The sequence below is a fragment of the Pleurodeles waltl genome, chromosome 11 (assembly GCF_031143425.1).
Source record: "Pleurodeles waltl isolate 20211129_DDA chromosome 11, aPleWal1.hap1.20221129, whole genome shotgun sequence".
Lineage (NCBI taxonomy): Eukaryota > Metazoa > Chordata > Amphibia > Caudata > Salamandridae > Pleurodeles > Pleurodeles waltl.
Genome location: NC_090450.1, coordinates 598,822,583 through 598,841,715, shown reverse-complemented (window position 1 = coordinate 598,841,715; position 19,133 = coordinate 598,822,583).

Sequence of the window (19,133 nt, the reverse complement as noted above, 5' to 3'; positions counted from 1 at the left end):
ATTGAGGATGCACCACCCATCTGCGGTTCTGAAGAATCTGTGGGCTGCAATTCTGAGTCCTGCATCATCATCATCAAAAATGCAATTGATGAGGGGATTGCAAAGCGAAGGCCGGCATCAAGGATGTATCATGCAGCAGTGGTTGTAAAGACACTGCAGGCTGAGAAGCAGTGTCCAGCATCTGGGAACATTTGTTCTTCAGCGGTTCTAATGCAGCTGTGAAAAGATGTGTCTCACTGCATCAGTTCTGCTTACAAGATCACTGGCCAGGACATTGACGGCAGCTCCACATGGAGCTGCCACCAAAGCCTCTGTGTGGCGGGTGCAGCTGCACCCGTCGTGCAGATCACTGCCCATAAATTGGGCAAGTGCATGGGCAGTGCTGGGGTCCCCAGGGGTGCCCCAGTGCACCCCTTCTGCCAGCCTTTCCTTGGGGAAACCCCCCAGGGAAAGGCTGGTGACTGAGGAAACATTATCCAAGGGGCAGCACCCCTTTCTGACCGCCGTTAGGCTGCCTGGAAGAGGCAGCCTGGCGGTGAGTGGGGGCTGCCGATGGCGGCCCTCACAGGTTTCATTATGTGGCGGTGTGGCCCTCCATGCCAGCTGGCGGTTTTACCCACCACCGCCGGCATGGCGGGCCACACCGCCATGTTCATAATGACCGCCCCAGGCTCCCTTTCTAGCGTCCAGGAGTGGGCTGGCACCACTGGGGGGATAGGACACACAGCAGAAAGAGTTCAGGTGCTGGGTTTAAGTTAGCTGCAGCCTGCTTGCAACGTGAAGGCCTGCATTCAGCATACATTGTGCAATGCACTGTGATTGTTCCAATGAAGCTGTGAGAAGATGTGTTGTGCTGCATCACAGAGCACTTTCAGGCCCACTTCCAAGGATCCAGGACTGGGCTTACACTACTTGGGAGGGAAAGACTAAAAGCAGACAGAGTGTAGGTGCTGGGGTCAAGGTAGTTAGAGCCATTCCTGTCCCTGAGGTTGTCATCAAGAGGAATGCCAACAAGCTGTTGGAGTCACTCTTTTGGGCAAGACATTGTCAACTTTCTAAAAGTGGCGTTTTCTGAATTGTGACATCAAATCTGACTTTACCATTAAATAAGGTTTTTAATTACACGTCTCAAGACACCAACTCTAGATTTGTACTTGCTTCTAACTGAAAGTTATCACTTATTAAATGTACTAAGTTAACCCAATCTTATCCTATGGGAGAGGTAGGCCTTTCAGTAGAGAAAAAACAAATGTAAGAGATTTCACTGCCAAGACGTGTAAAAGTTAAAAGTACCTGTTCAACCTTTTAAATACACTGCACCCTGCCCTATGGGCGTTTAAAATCTACACTAGGAGTGGCATATATATATTAAAAAGGAAGGTTTAGGCCTGGCAAAAGGTTTATTTTGCCAGGTTGAAATAGCAGTTTCAAATTGAACAGACAGGCTCCAAGGGCAGGCCTGAGACATGTTTAAAGGGCTACTTAAGTGGGTGGCACAATAAGTGCTACAAGCCTACTAAAGGCATTTAATTTACAGGCCCTTGACACAGGTAGTAATAATTTACTAGGGCCTTAAATTAAATATGTCAATTGAGTATAAACTATTTCTACCACATTTTTTGGGGCAAACACAAATACATTATCACTGGTTAGCAGTGGTAAAGTATGCAGATCCCTAGGGCCAATAAAAAAGAGATCAGCAAAAATTCATGAGTATGGCAAAAAGTTTGGAGGAAGGCCACCCTAAGGCTGACAGGTGTAACAAGAGTGTTTAGTGCTTCATATCCATACTTAACAATGAGGGTTCTTAAATGGAACTCCTATTGACTCTGCAAGTAAGTTTGTCAGGTTATTGCAGGTGTTGCCAAAATAGTTGCTTATGATTAACTAGTAATGGAATAAACCAACTTAGTTTATCTATATGTCTTAGCTGGACATCCGTTTCAGGCAATTAATCATTTTGATAAATGTCTAAAATGAAGAATCAGCCTGACGAAAACAGGCTCATAAAACGTAATTTTGGAGAAAAATGCTGAAATACCTTTTCACAAAAATATCATGCTTTTGTGGAAAAGGCGTCAGGTTTCAGGGTAGGGCACCTTACGAAAAAGTTTGTAAACATACCACATTGTGAATATGAAGAGTGATGCAATGGAGACTACAGTCATAGAGGGCAACAGCTACAAGTTAGGGTTTGAAACATGCAGCCCCAGCCACTAGAGTATCATAGTTGACTTCCAGTTCTGAGGGCTATAAAGGATTTGTGAATGCAGAAGACAGTGTCTGGCAACATTGGTTATTTTGGCTCCCTCGCTCGACATTACAGTTCACACCCGTAATTTGATTCCCACACCTTTGTCGTTTTTGCACTTTGTTGGTGCCCTCAGTCTCCCTTGTCCTTGTTCCTTGTACTGACCTCTGTATTTGTTTTTGGTTAGATCTTGCTTTTTTGACTCTGCTATTCTTTTTACCTTGTTCCAGTTATCACCTTTGAATTGGCTTAGTAAACCAGCTTGCTGTTTGTGACTTGGCTTTGGATTTTCACTCTTGATTTGATGACTACGATTCAGCATACCAGTGTAGTGTAGCACTACTCATCTTCAGTTCTCAGACAACTTTCCGGGTTTGCCTGAGGAGTGGTTACAGTAATGCTTCACATATTTTTATAGTACTTACTTTTTATTAGAGCCCTTCTTCCATTATGTGAAACTCATTGTCTTCTGTTTTCTCTCCTGAGTGTGAGTGACACTGCACCAGCCAGCCTGTATCTCAGAAATTCCAGTTCAGGCATTCTATCAACCATCTTGCTGCAAACTAGTGTTGTCTCTGTATCTAAACCCACACTCTCCTCTTTCCATTTTTACACCCAGGTGTTCCCTGCTTTTAAAGAGTGTAATACAGGAAGAAGGACTTCCTAAAAAGGGAAAAGGTGGGATTGACCTTGCTGTATTTTGGCCTGAGTTGCAAGGGTCATCAGAAAAGGTAAATGTTCATTGTACAGTACAACATTACAAACAGGAAATAAGAGAAACGGGCATATGCAGGATGTAGAAAGGCATGGATGAGTAAGGGGAGATAGCAAGAGGTTTGTAAAAATGACATTAAAGTGTGAAGGGTAAAAAGAGGCTAGCAATATAAAGGAGAGTAAAAAAGGAGGGGGGTAAGGGGATTGTAAAAAGGGGGCGAAAGCAGGATGGGGAATAAAAGGAGTGTAAAAGAATGGAGTAATGGGGGATTGGGAGTATCACAAAGGGCATGGAAGGCAGGAGAGAGGGTTTTGAAAAAAGGAAAAATGGATGAGTTAAAAAGGGGACATTTCCTTAAAAAAACCTAAATCAACCTCATGAAATACATTTTCAGCAAGATAGGCTTTTAGTGGTTAGTTTTGTCAACCTAGTGAAACCCATTCTAGAAAAAAAATAATCGGCATTGGTTTGACGAAAACATTTAGGGCCTCATTACGAGGTTGGAGGTCACAAGAATGGCATCCTCAAGGTGACGGTCATACCGCGGCAGCTGTGACGGTCCAACTGCCACATTACGAGTTTGGCAGATGGACCCACCAACAGACCACAGTTTCAACCAGGATCCACGATCCCAACAGGATGACCATAGTCCTGGTTGTCATCAGCCAGGAATGCGCCGAACTCAGAGACGCCCTGCTGATTACAACCTTGCACTCCGCCAGCCTTTTCATGGCAGTTTCCCCACCATGAAAAGGCTGACAGAGAACAAGAGCCGGGGCCCACAGGGGACCCCTGCAGTGCCCATGGCATGAGAAGTGCAGGGGCCCCTCTGCCCAGCACCATCGTAATGCGCACTGTTTTGTAGACAGTGCGCATTCCAAGGGTGCTGATCGGCCCCCTCTGTGCTAAGAGATAGCATTTGGCTCCTTTAGGTGAGCCAAGTGCTATCTCGTAGCACTGTTCTTGTCGGTCAGAATGGCGGGAACAATCAATGTTTCTGCCAGTCAGCCAGGTCTGGTCAGCAGAAACCTTTTAATTATGGTGCCAGTTTGGTGGTCCTGCGCTAGGACCTGCAAACTCATAAGGAGCCCCTTAGTCAGAACCAATTTCTTTAAGCTGTGTTTGTTAAAAACTCATAATGTTGAACACAGTCAAAGGTCATGAAGTATAAGGTGACAGCTATCACATCGTTCAATACGGAAAAAAAATATTGTCTTTATTTCAGTCAACCCTGATGGATTCTAAACTTCTGGGATGCCTTTAGGTTGTATCCCCCAATGAACACAACAAGTACTTTTTAAATGTCTTTCTAATTCAAGAAAGGGTTGTCATTTGCCTGTTGTCAGTTAGCTAATTAGCATTGGATTGCTGCCATTTACATAGGAGTGGGGTGTGGGATTTCAGAAGAATTAAATGTTTCGTAAGGACGTGTTAAAAAGAAGCAGGCTAGCTGACAGACGTTTTGGGACTGCTTTTTGCATAACCTGGTTTGCATGACGACTTTGTGGTAGGAGGTAAGCTCCTAATATTTGATCAGGTTTCACAGTTGCTTTTCCAAAATAAGCCTGACTTTGGAAAATAATTATGGGCGTGCTCTAGACAATTCCTTCAGTCTTGCCCAAAATTGATGAATTGATAAATTCCCTGATAAATTAGATTCTTATTTGATAAGGATGGCTTGAAATGTAGTACTTTATGATTGAAAACATTGAATAACTTGTAATGTAATTTTATCAAAATCAGAAGAAAAAAAATTGGGTTTATTAAGAGAGTCCTGAAACATCTTTTGAGGATAGGAGAAAGTGTAATTTGGTAATTTTGCTGCTTTCTAAGTGTAAAGAATTCTGAGTGATTATTAGCGCTCCAGAAAAACTATGGTTTGCATACATCTTTACTATTGGAGATTAGTTCAACAGAGAAACGAATATATACCATCTTGGGGGCAGTCATTTTCAATTTAAAAGTAGCTAATATGTCAACATAACTTTGGATGACTTTTGCCATTGTTAGTAAAAAATGTTGTCAAAATCAGAAAACTCAGAGAATTGGTAAATTACTTTAGATGTTTAGATGTGATTGTGCAAGTCAATTCTCTCTGATGTGAGCAAAGGATCATTTTACTATTGTTTTATGAGTTCAGTGAGCTAGTTTATGACAGTTCAAGACTCATATGGTTATTTAAACTGTTTAAAACTAGGGTGAGAAAATAGTACGAGCAGCCAACCGACAAGGTATTTGAACATTTAACTCAATTTTGACTACTTGGTATGAGATAAAAGAATTTCAAAGTTATTTGGTTTAAGTTGGACTTTTTGAAGCAGATGTTCTTTGTGCGGTGAAGTAGGGTAGTGTGATACTGTGAAAATGGACATTTTCAAATGGTGAGCGATTCCAGGTCACTTTTAATTCTTCAAAAGAAGAGTTGAGTGAATTTATAATTGTCTTGCATTGAAATCAGAAACAGCTTATCTCAATACTTGTTTCCCTGAAGTGGTCACATAGAGCAGTGGTTCCCAACCTGTGGTCCGGGGACCCCTGGGGTCCGCGAAGCCTTCTCAGGGGGTCCGCAAGAGCCTAGAAAATAAAAAAATATTAACAAATATTGACAAATTAGGTCCCCAGCTTCCATTAATGACTCAGGCGGGGGTCCCTGGATTCCAATGATTATTCAGTGGGGGTCCCTGGGTTCCAAAAATGTTAAAGTGGGGGTCAACAGAAATCAAAAGGTTGGGAACCACTGACATAGAGCATTACAGCAATGATTAATTTACAAAGTATGTTGGGTAATCATACTGAACTACAGGCAGGGAGTGGCAAGGGCTCTGCCCATTCATCTTCTGGTTAATGCTAAAAACCAAGACCCTGAACTGAAAACATTTCTATCCAGTTGGTGTTACTTGATCGTTCATGGTACTATCCATTCAGACTGCATTGGTGGTACTATTAAGTCACACTGCAAGTGTCTTTGCTTTTCGGCAATGGGGCATCCATATTTGCTTTACAAAGACCTCAGATAATGAGACTGAAACAAAGCACAAGACCCACCATTTCCTCTCACCACTGAAGTTTCAGACCAGCTGCTAAGGCTGTGCTGCACTTGTGGTAAGGGAAGCACACCACTGTGAACCATACATGTAAGGACAATGTGGTTGCATCAGACGTTCAGTTTCAGATTTTGATCACAGCATTCCTTCTTTGGTTCAGCACTCCACCGGAAGCATCACAGGATTTTATTACCAATTATGATGTCTTCTGGAAGCTTTCCTGAAAGAGATCAAACCTGGGATACCATCGAGACTATCATCTGTGAGTAGAGGATCCAATATCAAGAGTTTTTGTATACCACCTGGTCATTTCTTGTTTGCTCAAGGAGTAGTGAAGCAATTTTTTGTCACCACACATCCAACATATTTATGTTGCACCACGTTTTCAGTGATGAAACACTCGTGGGACTTCATAGGCCACCTGATGATATCTATGTGTGAAGTCACAGCTTCATTCTTTTGGTAGAGTCAATCACCTTCATCTAGTCCAACTCCACTGTAAGACTAATGTTCATCCTGGCAGCTCAGGGGTTCTGGGCAGATTTTTGGCATAGGACATCAAATGTTGCCAAATACTCTGTTGACACTCAGACATCCTCCTGATGTCTTGGCTCTCATTACTTGCCACAGAGCAAAAGTAGGCATCCCCCCAAAGTCAGGTGCATTGACCATGTTTGACTGTGGGTCCTAACAAGTGCAGAGAACATGTCATCTTCTGTCATCCTCATTCCTGAACTCTTCAGCCTCCTTATCAGATCTGTTTGAGGGGCCAGAGGGCAAGCATGGGTTGTTGGGCATCTCCTGTGGGGTTTGGGGTTGCCTCTAATGTCCCAGGATTTGCCCTGCTGTGCCTCCACAAACTGGGCCAAGAACAAATCCTTCAGCACCTGTCTCTCAGTGCTAGAGATGACAAATAGTCAAATGGTTTGCTGGGATGTGGGGTTGGAGGGTTAGAGCTCAGAACGTAAAAAATCAGCTCATAAAATTACTGATTATACAACCTAGTGCTTTAAGTGTGAAAAGAAAAGTGTTTTAATACACATCAAAATGAAATACCACACATGCAGTAATGGTGAGGTTTCAGTTCAGTAAACTGGATGCTGTGGTAGCCTGGCTTCATTTGGCTAATCTACTTCTCGCTCCTGTGGTCCCTTCCCTGCTGCTCTAGGTAAGTCCCCTTTTTGCTGAAATAGTAAAGAGTGAATTTAGGCTCAGGTGTAGCTCACCCCCCATTGTGACTTGTCAATGCACTCAGGGGCAGATTTATGGAAAGTGGAGCTACACCGAGTGTAGTGCCACTTTCCCTGCACCCTTTAGTGACCCCTACAGCCACCATGTGTGTGCCGTATTTAAAATACGGTGCACCATGGCGCAGGGTAGGGGGCAATAGCATCATTCACTGTGAAGCTATTGGTGAACTCTGCAGGAGTAGTGCCAAAATGTTGGCACTACTCCTGTAGAGTACATAGGGGCCCATTCTAAAGAATGGAAGCCCCTTTTAACACCTGCTCTGAGCAGGTGTTCAAAGTGCCATAACAAATGGCAGAAGGAGATCTCATAGATTTCCTTGCACCATTGTTTTGGCCCCCCTAACAGGGGAACACCCTCTTTGCATATGTTAAGCCTGACACAGGCATAATGTAGCACAAAGGGTTACAGAGTGTCGCAATGCATATATTTCGCCACTCTGTAAATATAGCGTGGAAATTTCGGCCTTGTTAGGCTACATTAATGTAAAACATGATGACGCCAATGTGGCGCAAGGTGGCGCTAGAGGATTATAAACATGCCCCTCAGTCTTTCATAGTTCATGCAGTCTTTTTTCACTATAGTAAATTTTAAAACTGTTCCACTGTCGGGGAGCAGCAAGCCAGTGGCAGCATGCAGCACTTCTATCACTTTAGGAAGGGTGTGCATTCCATGGGTCTAATGTGGCCTCTTCTGGCTGCAGTGAGATTGCATCTGAAGTACGGTGTCGGGAGGAGATGACAGGAAGCCTGTGGAAGTGACAAAACAGGTAATTTGGAGTTGTAGTGGCTCCACATGGGCGGATTTCGCCTGTCGCGTAGGCTGTCATTATTCTAATGAGATTACTGGATTTTGAGCGGCAGAATTGTCTGCGGTGTGGGAGAATGAGTCTGACCCACTACAGGTGACACCTGTTGCCCTAATCCGGGTTTTGCTCCGGCTAACTAGCAGTGCCTCATCTCTACCCAATGGCAGGGATGATGGGCAGATGGGCACATGCCATAATTGATTTATCAGGGAAACCGTGGTCACTCACGTCTCATCCTCTTCTCTCAATTACATTAGTTTCACATACACAATGACAAACAGAGGCAGTATATGTTTCAATGAGATTTTAATGAAGCGACTGCATTCTAGATAGCAAAGCATGTGCTGCAATAACCAGGACGATACAGCATGACAAGATTAAAATTGTGACAAGGAGAGCAAAGCATAGAAATAACGCTAACGTATTGTCACTAGAATCAATAGACTAATTCCTACCTAGGCTATAATAGAGCACAGCGTGTTAAGCTCTAATTCTGCCCTTCAGGTTCCCCTGGGAAGACATTAGCCCCCATACCTGAGCAAAAGCCTGAAGTCTGCCTAAGCAGCTGTAGCGAAGTGTTCAGCAATCAGCATACAGTTGAAACTCTCTGGCTAGAATCTCCCTCTAACGTGTAAGGGACAGGGAAGTGTTTTTATAATAAAACAGCTGATGTTCTGAGAAAATGTCCCTACGTAAGGATGTGTGTTTTCTATGAATGTCAGAGACAAAAATTGTACCATGTTCACCGGCAACCTATCTTACTGCAGCCTTGAAGGAAGCACAGAGTGGGCAAGAATGTCTTGTTTGAGAACGTAGTGATGCAGAGGCAAAAACAGCTAGATAGAGAGAAATAAAACAAGACTGCAAAAGTGGCTATTGTAAGAATAATAAAATGAAGCTAAATAAAATATTTCCAGTTTAAAGTGCACAGCGGCAGGCCTGGTATGCTAAAATAAAGTGCATGGAGCTATAACTAAAATGGCGACACAACACACCATGGTCACACTCTGGCCAGCTGCTGGGTGCTATGCTTCTCAGAAGCTCAGTTACAGAATCCTGGACTCCACAACAAAAGTGACTCAGGCTGAGCCTATGGCGCTTCAGGCCTAGTACCACATTGTAGGAGGCTGGACTGGCTTGTAGTGAGTACCAAGGGGTACTTACACCTTGCACCAGGCCCAGGTATCCCATATTAGTGTATAGGGGTGTCTAGCAGCTTAGGCTGATAGAAAAGGTAGATTAGCAGAGCAGCTTAGGCTGAACTAGGAGACGAGTGAAGCTCCTACAGTACCACTAGTGTCATATGCACAATATCATAAGAAAACACAATACACAGATATACTAAAAATAAAGGTACTTTATTTTTATGACAATATGCCAAAAGTATCTCAGTGAGTACCCTCAGTATGAGGATAGCAAATATACACAAGATATATGTACACAATACCAAAAATATGCAGTATAGTATTAGAAAACAGTGCAAACAATGTATAGTTACAATAGGATGCAATGGGGACACATAGGGATAGGGGCAACACAAACCATATACTCCAAAAGTGGAATGCGAACCACGAATGGACCCCAAACCTATGTGACCTTGTAGAGGGTCGCTGGAACTGTAAGAAACCAGTGAGGGTTAGAAAAATAGCCCACCCCAAGACCCTGAAAAGTGAGTGCAAAGTGCACTAAAGTTCCCCAAAGAGCACAGAAGTCGTGAAAGGGGAATTCTGCAGGAAAGACCAAAACCAGCAATGCAACAACGATGGATTTCCAGACGAGGGTACCTGTGGAACAAGGGGACCAAGTCCAAAAGTCATGACCAAGTCGAGAGTGGGCAGATGCCCAGGAAATGCCAGCTGTGGGTGCAAAGAAGCTGCTACTGGACAGTAGAAGCTGAGGATTCTGCAGGAACGACAAGGGCTAGAAACTTCCCCTTTGGAGGATGGATGCCCCACGCCGTGGAGAGTCGTGCAAAAGTGTTTTCTTGAAGAAAGACTGCAAACAAGCCTTGCTAGTTGCAAGTCGTGCTGTTAGGGTTTTTGGATGCTGCTGTGGCCCAGGAGGTACCAGGATGTTGCCAATTGCGTCAGGGGATAGAGGGAGTGCCCAGCAGGACAAGGAGCCCTCTCAAAAGCAGGCAGCACCCGCAGAAGTGCCGGAACACGCGCTACAAAGAGGAGTGAAATGGTGCTCACCCGAAGTTGCACAAAGGAGTCCCACGCCGCCGGAGGACAACTCAGGAGGTCGTGCAATGCAGGTTAGAGTGCTGTGGACCCAGGCTTGGCTGTGCACAAAGGATTTCTGCCGGAAGTGCACAGAGGCCGGAGTAGCTGCAAAAGACGCGGTTCCCAGCAATGCAGTCTGGCGAGGGGAGGCAAGGACTTACCTCCATCAAACTTGGACTGAAAAGTCACTGGACTGTGGGAGTCACTTGGACAGAGTTGTTGGATTCAAGGGACCTCGCTCGTTGTGCTGAGAGGAGACCCAGGGGACCGGTGATGCAGTTTTTTGGTGCCTGCGGTAGCAGGGGGAAGATTCCGTCGACCCACAGGAGATTTCTTTGGAGCTTCTAATGCAGAGAGGAGGCAGACTACCCCCATAGCATGCACCACCAGGAAATCAGTCGAGAAGGCGGCAGGATCAGCGTTACAGAGTTGCAGTAGTCGTCTTCGCTACTTTGTTGCAGTTTTGCAGGCTTCCAGCACGGTCAGCAGTCGATTCCTTGGCAGAAGGTGAAGAGAGAGATTCAGAGGAACTCTGATGAGCTCTTGCATTCGTTATCTAAGGAAATCCCCAAAGCAGAGACCCTAAATAGCCAGAAAAGAGGGTTTGGCTACTTAGGAGAGAAGATAGGCTAGCAACACCTGAAGGAGCCTATCAGAAGGAGTCTCTGACGTCACCTGCTGGCCCTGGCCACTCAGAGCAGTCCAGTGTGCCAGCAGCACCTCTGTTTCCAAGATGGCAGAGGTCTGGAGCACACTGGAGGAGCTCTGGGCACCTCTCAGGGGAGGTGCAGGTCAGGGGAGTGGTCACTCCCCTTTCCTTTGTCCAGTTTCGCACCAGAGCAGGGCTGAGGGGTCCCTGAACCGGTGTAGACTGGCTTATGCAGAAATGGGCACCATGTGTGCCCATGAAAGCATTTCCAGAGGCTGGGGGAGGCTACTACTCCCCTGCCTTAACACCATTTTCCAAAGGGAGAGGGTGTAACACCCTCTCTCTGAGGAAGTCCTTTGTTCTGCCTTCCTGGGCCAAGCCTGGCTGGACCCCAGGAGGGCAGAAACCTGTCTGAGGGGTTGGCAGCAGCAGCAGCTGCAGTGAAACCCCTGAAAAGGCAGTTTGGCAGTACCCGGGTCTGTGCTAGAGACCCGTGGGATCATGGGATTGTGCCAACAATGCCAGGATGGCATAGAGGGGGCAATTCCATGATCTTAGACATGTTACATGGCCATATTCGGAGTTACCATTGTGAAGCTACACATAGGTAGTGAACTATATGTAGTGCACACGTGTAATAGTGTCCCCGCACTCACAAAGTCCGGGGAATTGGCCCTGAACAATGTGGGGGCACCTTGGCTAGTGCCAGGGTGCCCACACACTAAGTAACTTAGCACTCAACCTTTACCAGGTAAAGGTTAGACATATAGGTGACTTATAAGTTACTTAAGTGCAGTGTATAATGGCTGTGAAATAACGTGGACGTTATTTCACTCAGGCTGCAGTGGCAGGCCTGTGTAAGAATTGTCAGAGCTCCCTATGGGTGGCAAAAGAAATGCTGCAGCCCATAGGGATCTCCTGGAACCCCAATACCCTGGGTACCTCAGTACCATATACTAGGGAATTATAAGGGTGTTCCAGTATGCCAATGTAAATTGGTAAAATTGGTCACTAGCCTGTTAGTGACAATTTGAAAGAAATGAGAGAGCATAACCACTGAGGTTCTGATCAGCAGAGCCTCAGTGAGACAGTTAGTCATAACACAGGTAACACATACAGGGCACACTTATGAGCACTGGGGCCCTGGCTGGCAGGGTCCCAGTGACACATACAACTAAAACAACATATATACAGTGAAATATGGGGGTAACATGCCAGGCAAGATGGTACTTTCCTACACACATGAGTAGCCTTCAGTGTTTGGTGATGTCTACTGGAGCAGTGCAATGATTCTTTGGGTCAGAGCAGAACAGAATCAGCCTTGATCACAGTTCCTTGGGTCACAGCTGCATAGATTAGCCACAATCAAAATTCTTTGGGTCACATCAGCACATGATTGGCCATGCTCACTATGCTCACTACAGTGCACAAAGCAGCTGTGACTACACAGTTCCCACCTGAAACCGAGAATAGAAGAGTTTGTCACCTGCTGACACCCGAGCACACAGATTGTTCTCCTCTATCCTATCTCTTATGGCAGATTCCCCAGAGATGGGGTTTCACTGCAACAGTTTTTTTTCTGGAAAGTCACTCTTCCTGCAGGGCTTCCAAGTTTCTTCCCTCCCTCATCCAGCAGGCAGGCTTCTAGGTGCTTCAGATCTGCTGAACAGCACTTTTCAGCAAGGCAAGACTCAGGTGATGGCTCTTACCCCTGGAAAGCCAGCTGTCAGGTAGTCACCATCTCTGGTTGCACAACAGTCCTTCAAGTACTCAGGGAAACACTCCCTTCTTTGATCACAGAGAACCTGGAACTGGAGCAAATGGTGGAATAAGGCACCCCACTTTTATACAGTGGAAACCGACAGGAGACATGGATCCACTGTCTGCACATTCAGAACTGGCATAGGAATGTCTTCATCTCAGGTGTCTTTTCAGGATACAGACTTTGACTAGTATGATGCCTTCCCATCAAAGCAGGGTGGATGCCAGCCTAGAGCATTTCACAACTGAAGTGCTAAGAAGTTTGAGTCTTCCTTGCATGGCTGTCATCAGCCACAATGAAAAGCGATCAGGGGAGTCTAACCTAAGGGGTCCCTTTCACCCTTTCACAAAAGAGACTACAGTCCCATTCTTCATATTCACCATCTACCATGTGGCAGTGCTACACAAAAGCATCTCCTATCAGAAAAAAAGTTGAATCAAATGTTAATGGATCTTGTTCTCTCCTCACTTCAGTGTCTAGGTCTTCCCCCTGTAGCTTCAGGAATGTCGACAATACACTAAGGCCCTCATTACAACCCTGAGGGTAGGTGATAAAACAGCGGTAATACCGCCAACAGGCCGGCGGTAACCAAAATGGAATTATGACCACAGCGGAAACTGCTCAGACAGACAGCCACTTTAACACACTGATCGTCACATCGGTATCAACACGCACCACGGCGGCAACCACCAACAGTCAGGAGGAAGACAATACAGGGAGTGCAGAATTATTAGGCAAGTTGTATTTTTGAGGATAAATTTTATTATTGAACAACAACCATGTTCTCAATGAACCCAAAAAACTCATTAATATCAAAGCTGAATATTTTTGGAAGTAGTTTTTAGTTTGTTTTTAGTTTTAGCTATGTTAGGGGGATATCTGTGTGTGCAGGTGACTATTACTGTGCATAATTATTAGGCAACTTAACAAAAAAAAATATATACCCATTTCAATTATTTATTATTACCAGTGAAACCAATATAACATCTCAACATTCACAAATATACATTTCTGACATTCAAAAACAAAACAAAAACAAATCAGTGACCAATATAGCCACCTTTCTTTGCAAGGACACTCAAAAGCCTGCCATCCATGGATTCTGTCAGTGTTTTGATCTGTTCACCATCAACATTGCGTGCAGCAGCAACCACAGCCTCCCAGACACTGTTCAGAGAGGTGTACTGTTTTCCCTCCTTGTAAATCTCACATTTGATGATGGACCACAGGTTCTCAATGGGGTTCAGATCAGGTGAACAAGGAGGCCATGTCATTAGATTTCCTTCTTTTATACCCTTTCTTGCCAGCCACGCTGTGGAGTACTTGGACGCGTGTGATGGAGCATTGTCCTGCATGAAAATCATGTTTTTCTTGAAGGATGCAGACTTCTTCCTGTACCACTGCTTGAAGAAGGTGTCTTCCAGGAACTGGCAGTAGGACTGGGAGTTGAGCTTGACTCCATCCTCAACCCGAAAAGGCCCCACAAGCTCATCTTTGATGATACCAGCCCAAACCAGTACTCCACCTCCACCTTGCTGGCGTCTGAGTCGGACTGGAGCTCTCTGCCCTTTACCAATCCAGCCACGGGCCCATCCATCTGGCCCATCAAGACTCACTCTCATTTCATCAGTCCATAAAACCTTAGAAAAATCAGTCTTGAGATATTTCTTGGCCCAGTCTAGACGTTTCAGCTTGTGTGTCTTGTTCAGTGGTGGTCGTCTTTCAGCCTTTCTTACCTTGGCCATGTCTCTGAGTATTGCACACCTTGTGCTTTTGGGCACTCCAGTGATGTTGCAGCTCTGAAATATGGCCAAACTGGTGGCAAGTGGCATCGTGGCAGCTGCACGCTTGACTTTTCTCAGTTCATGGGCAGTTATTTTGCGCCTTGGTTTTTCCACACGCTTCTTGCGACCCTGTTGACTATTTTGAATGTAACGCTTGATTGTTCGATGATCACGCTTCAGAAGCTTTGCAATTTTAAGAGTGCTGCATCCCTCTGCAAGATATCTCACTATTTTTTACTTTTCTGAGCCTGTCAAGCCCTTCTTTTGACCCATTTTGCCAAAGGAAAGGAAGTTGCCTAATAATTATGCACACCTGATATAGGGTGTTGATGTCATTAGACCACACCCCTTCTCATTACAGAGATGCACATCACCTAATATGCTTAATTGGTAGTATGCTTTCGAGCCTATACAGCTTGGAGTAAGACAACATGCATAAAGAGGATGATGTGGTCAAAATACTAATTTGCCTAATAATTCTGCACTCCCTGTATACTGCTCACACTATTACGACAGGCCTATCTGCCACATTTTCTGGGGCGGTACCAATGACATCAAAAGCACGGCGGAAACAGAACACAGAAGTCAAAGGACGCACCTGTGGAAACTCAGGGAACAACCACAACACCATGAAGCCCGAGCTGCACATATTTCCGATGATTGTCTTCTTTTTTCTGCATTATGAACATCAACGCCGGCGAAGACGACCACAGTGAGTACTGCTGCCTAGCACACAAGGGAGGGGGGAGTAAAAAGAGAGTGACACACACATGCAACACGCAACACCCCCAACAACATACACACAATCAGATGCACAAACATTACATATTCACCTCATACCCCTCAGGAATTATGCAGGGACAAAACGATTTTAAGAAAGTGAGTGTAATACAATAAAATAACATGAATAAGTGCATCAAAATACAAAAGTATATATATATTTACAAATGTATGGACACTGCCCAGTCCTCAATGTCCATGGGCCACAGGGCCACAACACATTGGCGAAGGCCCCACCTCACTCCTGCAACAAGACGGATAGAACACTGCAGGGGCATCGGGTCGAAAATACGCAGGCACCTCAGGGGTCTGGGAAATAGGGGGCACTTCAGCTGGAAGATGGCACAACACCACTGGTCCGGGAGGGGGCAACATGCCCTGTGCAATGTCCTGGGGAGTGCAAGGCCACAGTCTCTCAAGTGTGTGGTTTGCCCACTGCTTGGTCCTGGGGAGTGCAAGGCCACAGTATGTCAAGTGGATGGCTTCTCCACTGGTTCTAGAGGGGGCCTTGTGCCCAGTGTGCTTCACCCTGGGAAGGATGGGGTGAGTGGATGTCTTCTTCCACTGGTTATGGAGGGGGCCTTGTGCTCAGTGTGCTTCATCTTGGGAAGGATGGGGTAAGTGGATGGCTTCTCCACTGATTCTGGAGGGGGCCTTGTACCCAGTGTGCTTCATCCTGGGAAGGCTGGGGTGAGTGGATGGCTTCTTCCACTGGTTCTAGAGGGTACCTTTTTCCCAGTGTGCTGCATCCTGGGAAGGATGGGGTGAGTGGATGGCTTCTTCCACTGGTTCTGGAGGGGGCATTGTGCCCTGTGATGGAGATCTTGGTGAGTGCAAGGTCACAGTCTCTCACCTTGGTGTCAGACCCACAGGATTTGCAGGGACCAGGACGCACAACAGCCCATGGAGGCAGTACTACACACTGTCTGCCGGCAGTGACGGCTGCTCAGTGGTGGCAGTGGTGGTGGGGCTGGTGTCGGTGCTGGCAGTGGTGGGGGGAGGCTCCAAACCATCACCTGCAGCCTCGGACGACTGCCCACTGGGGCTGCTACTGCTGGCAGTGGTGCTGGTGGCAGTGCTGGCAGTGGCGGGGGAGGCTCCCACCCATCCCCTGCAGCCTTGGATGGCTAAACCACCATGGTTGGTGGTGGGGGCTCCGAATGAGTCCCAGCACCAGGCCTACTGTCCTTCCTGGCTGCTGGTGCAGGCCCCTTGCCCTTCCTGGCAGTAGCCAGGGATTTCCCCTTGCCCTTCCATCCTGCTGCTGGTGGTGCCTCCTTTCCCTTCCTAGACGCTGCTGGTGCAGGCACCCTTTCAGTGTTGTGCCTGGTGCCCGGGATCCTCTCCTACCTGCAGTAGCTGTCGACACTACTGTGGCCGTGGACTGGGTGGCTGAAGTGCTCGCCTGGGTTCTGACCACCCTTGCCCAACGTGAACGACAGTGGGAGTGGTAGGGAAGAGGTCCAGGGTGGAGAGGAAAAGCTTCTTAGGGTGAAGGTTTGGGAGTGGAGGAAGAGGAAGTGGTTGTAGGAGGTGTCTGCTGTGTTTGAGTGCAGGTGCATGGGCTGGATGCTGTTGTGAGGTCGATGGCTGTAGGGTGTCTGAGTGCTCATGTTTGTGTACTTTAGGCAGAGAGGGCACAGACACAGTGGGAGAGGACATAGGGGACATGTGCATGGATGTGGGGGTAGTGACTGCTAGTGAGGGGCGTGTAGTGATAGGCGTGGTGGTGATGGTGGTAGTGGATGAGGATGTAGTGCATGCAGGTGTGAATGTAGACGCTACTGGGAGGGAGGTGGATGAGGAGGAGGAGGGAGACACAGTAGAGGCAGTGGATGTTGGTATGTCTGCATGTGGATGGTGTTTGTGTGAGTGCCTGTGGGATGATTTGTGGTGCTCTTGTTTGCCTGAGCCACTCATATGTGTTGTCCTGGGTGCATGCTGGTCTGACTCTGTGCTTGGGATAGGTTGGAGTTGAGGGGAATGGGATTGGGTAGAGGAAGTTGGAGGGGGGAGTCTAGAAACAGGGACAATGGCTGCCATCAGGGAGGAGGCCAGAGCCTGGATTTATCTCAGTTGGGACACCATGCCAGAGTGAATGCCCTCCAGGAATGCATTTTCTTGTTGCAAATGGGCTGCCAGCACCTGGATGGCATTCACAATGGTTGACTGCCCAACAGAGATGGATCGCAGGAGGTCAATGGGCTGCTCACTCAGGGCAGCAAAGCTAACTGGGGCAGGGCCTGAGGTGCCTGGGGTGAAGGAGATGCCCACCCTGTGAGCTAGCATTGGAAACACGCTGAGTCGCTGCTGGAGGGCGGTGCTCGTAAGGGGGTGGTGGCTGTACCTGTAGTTGGGGTGGGCACAGAGGTGTCCACCACCACCAGGGAGCTTCCATCGGAGGAGGTATCACTGTCAGAATTGTGCCCTCCAGTCTCCGCTGAGGTGCTCCGATCCTCCCTCCGTCCCACTGGTGCACTCACCATCGGTGGATTCAGCCTCCTGGGACCTGTGAGATGCAGCTCTCCCCGTCGCCAGTGCCCCTGCTCCTCCGCCAGATGATGCTAATGCACATAAGGAAAGGGCGACAAAACTAAAAGGCGGGGAGAGAAAAAGGATACCCTTGCTCAATGGCGGCAAAAACACCACCATTGGCGTACACAACACACACTCAGGGAACAGCCCTACGCGCTAGACAATGCACTAACAGTCACAATGCTAGTCAGCAGCCCACGGACAGGGATACCTAACGCCAATTGCAGCATACCTGAGACCCACAGACACCTGCCCAGTACTGGATCCCTACTAGCTTGGTTGGAGGAGGTTTACATTAGACCCTGCCCAACATGGCCCCTACCCCGCAATGTCCGGACGGGCCGATGGGCACCCACAGGCCCACATTCCACACCCGGACGCCACCCCACCAGGCGCAAGTAGTATATTGGGGCACTGTATTCACCCCCTTGTGGCTGCTGTGATGCCCCCAAGTGCCCATCCAGGTCCGGATAGGCCACTGCCAGCATGCAGGCCATGAGGGGGGTCAGGGTTCGATGGGCTCCCCTTCCTCATTGGAAAGCCATCCCCAGCTGGGCCTCCACCGTCTTCTGTGCCCAGCGTCTTAGGTCCTCCCACTGTTTGCGACAGGGGGTTCTCCTCCTGCCGTAGACCCCCAGGGTCCGTACGTCCTTGGCGATGGCACGCCATATACCCTTCTTTTGATGGGTGCTGACCTGCAGAGAAATACACATAGGAACAGGTATCAGTCAGACCGTCCTGCCTGTTACACTAATGGTCAACCAAAGCCCTCACATCCCCTCACACACAGAGATTACCCACCATACATGCAGCACGCTGCCCAGGCCCTTCCACCAACCACCCCCACACGAGGCCTTCACACACAGCACTCAATGCATTCATGCCCCATGCCTCATGTTCACAGTGTACTCACCTGTTGGTCTGGAGGTCCATACAGCATTCGGTAATGGGGTAGGACCCCATCCACCAGTCTCTCCAACTCCGCAGCAGTGAAGGCAGGGGCCCTTTCCCCAGTGACACAAGCCATGGTCGGTTCCAGACACAGGTCACAGCAGCACTTGCAATGTAGGTCCTCTCCTGTTGAAGGGCAGGTAGCAAGTGAGTGAACAGATAGAAAATGGCGGTCAAGTCCACGACAGTGCGTACCGTCACTGCCGGCGTACATCACCATTGGCCTCTGTAACCCATAAGGCCCAATGGTATCCAATGAGGAGTTGCATGGCGGTTCTCGCCCGCCTCCCACAACCGCGCACAACGTCAGCTGAATTACCTCATTTCCACCTGTCCCTCCATACAGGCCAGGCAGACGCCATTTAAAGGGGGGCAGGCCAT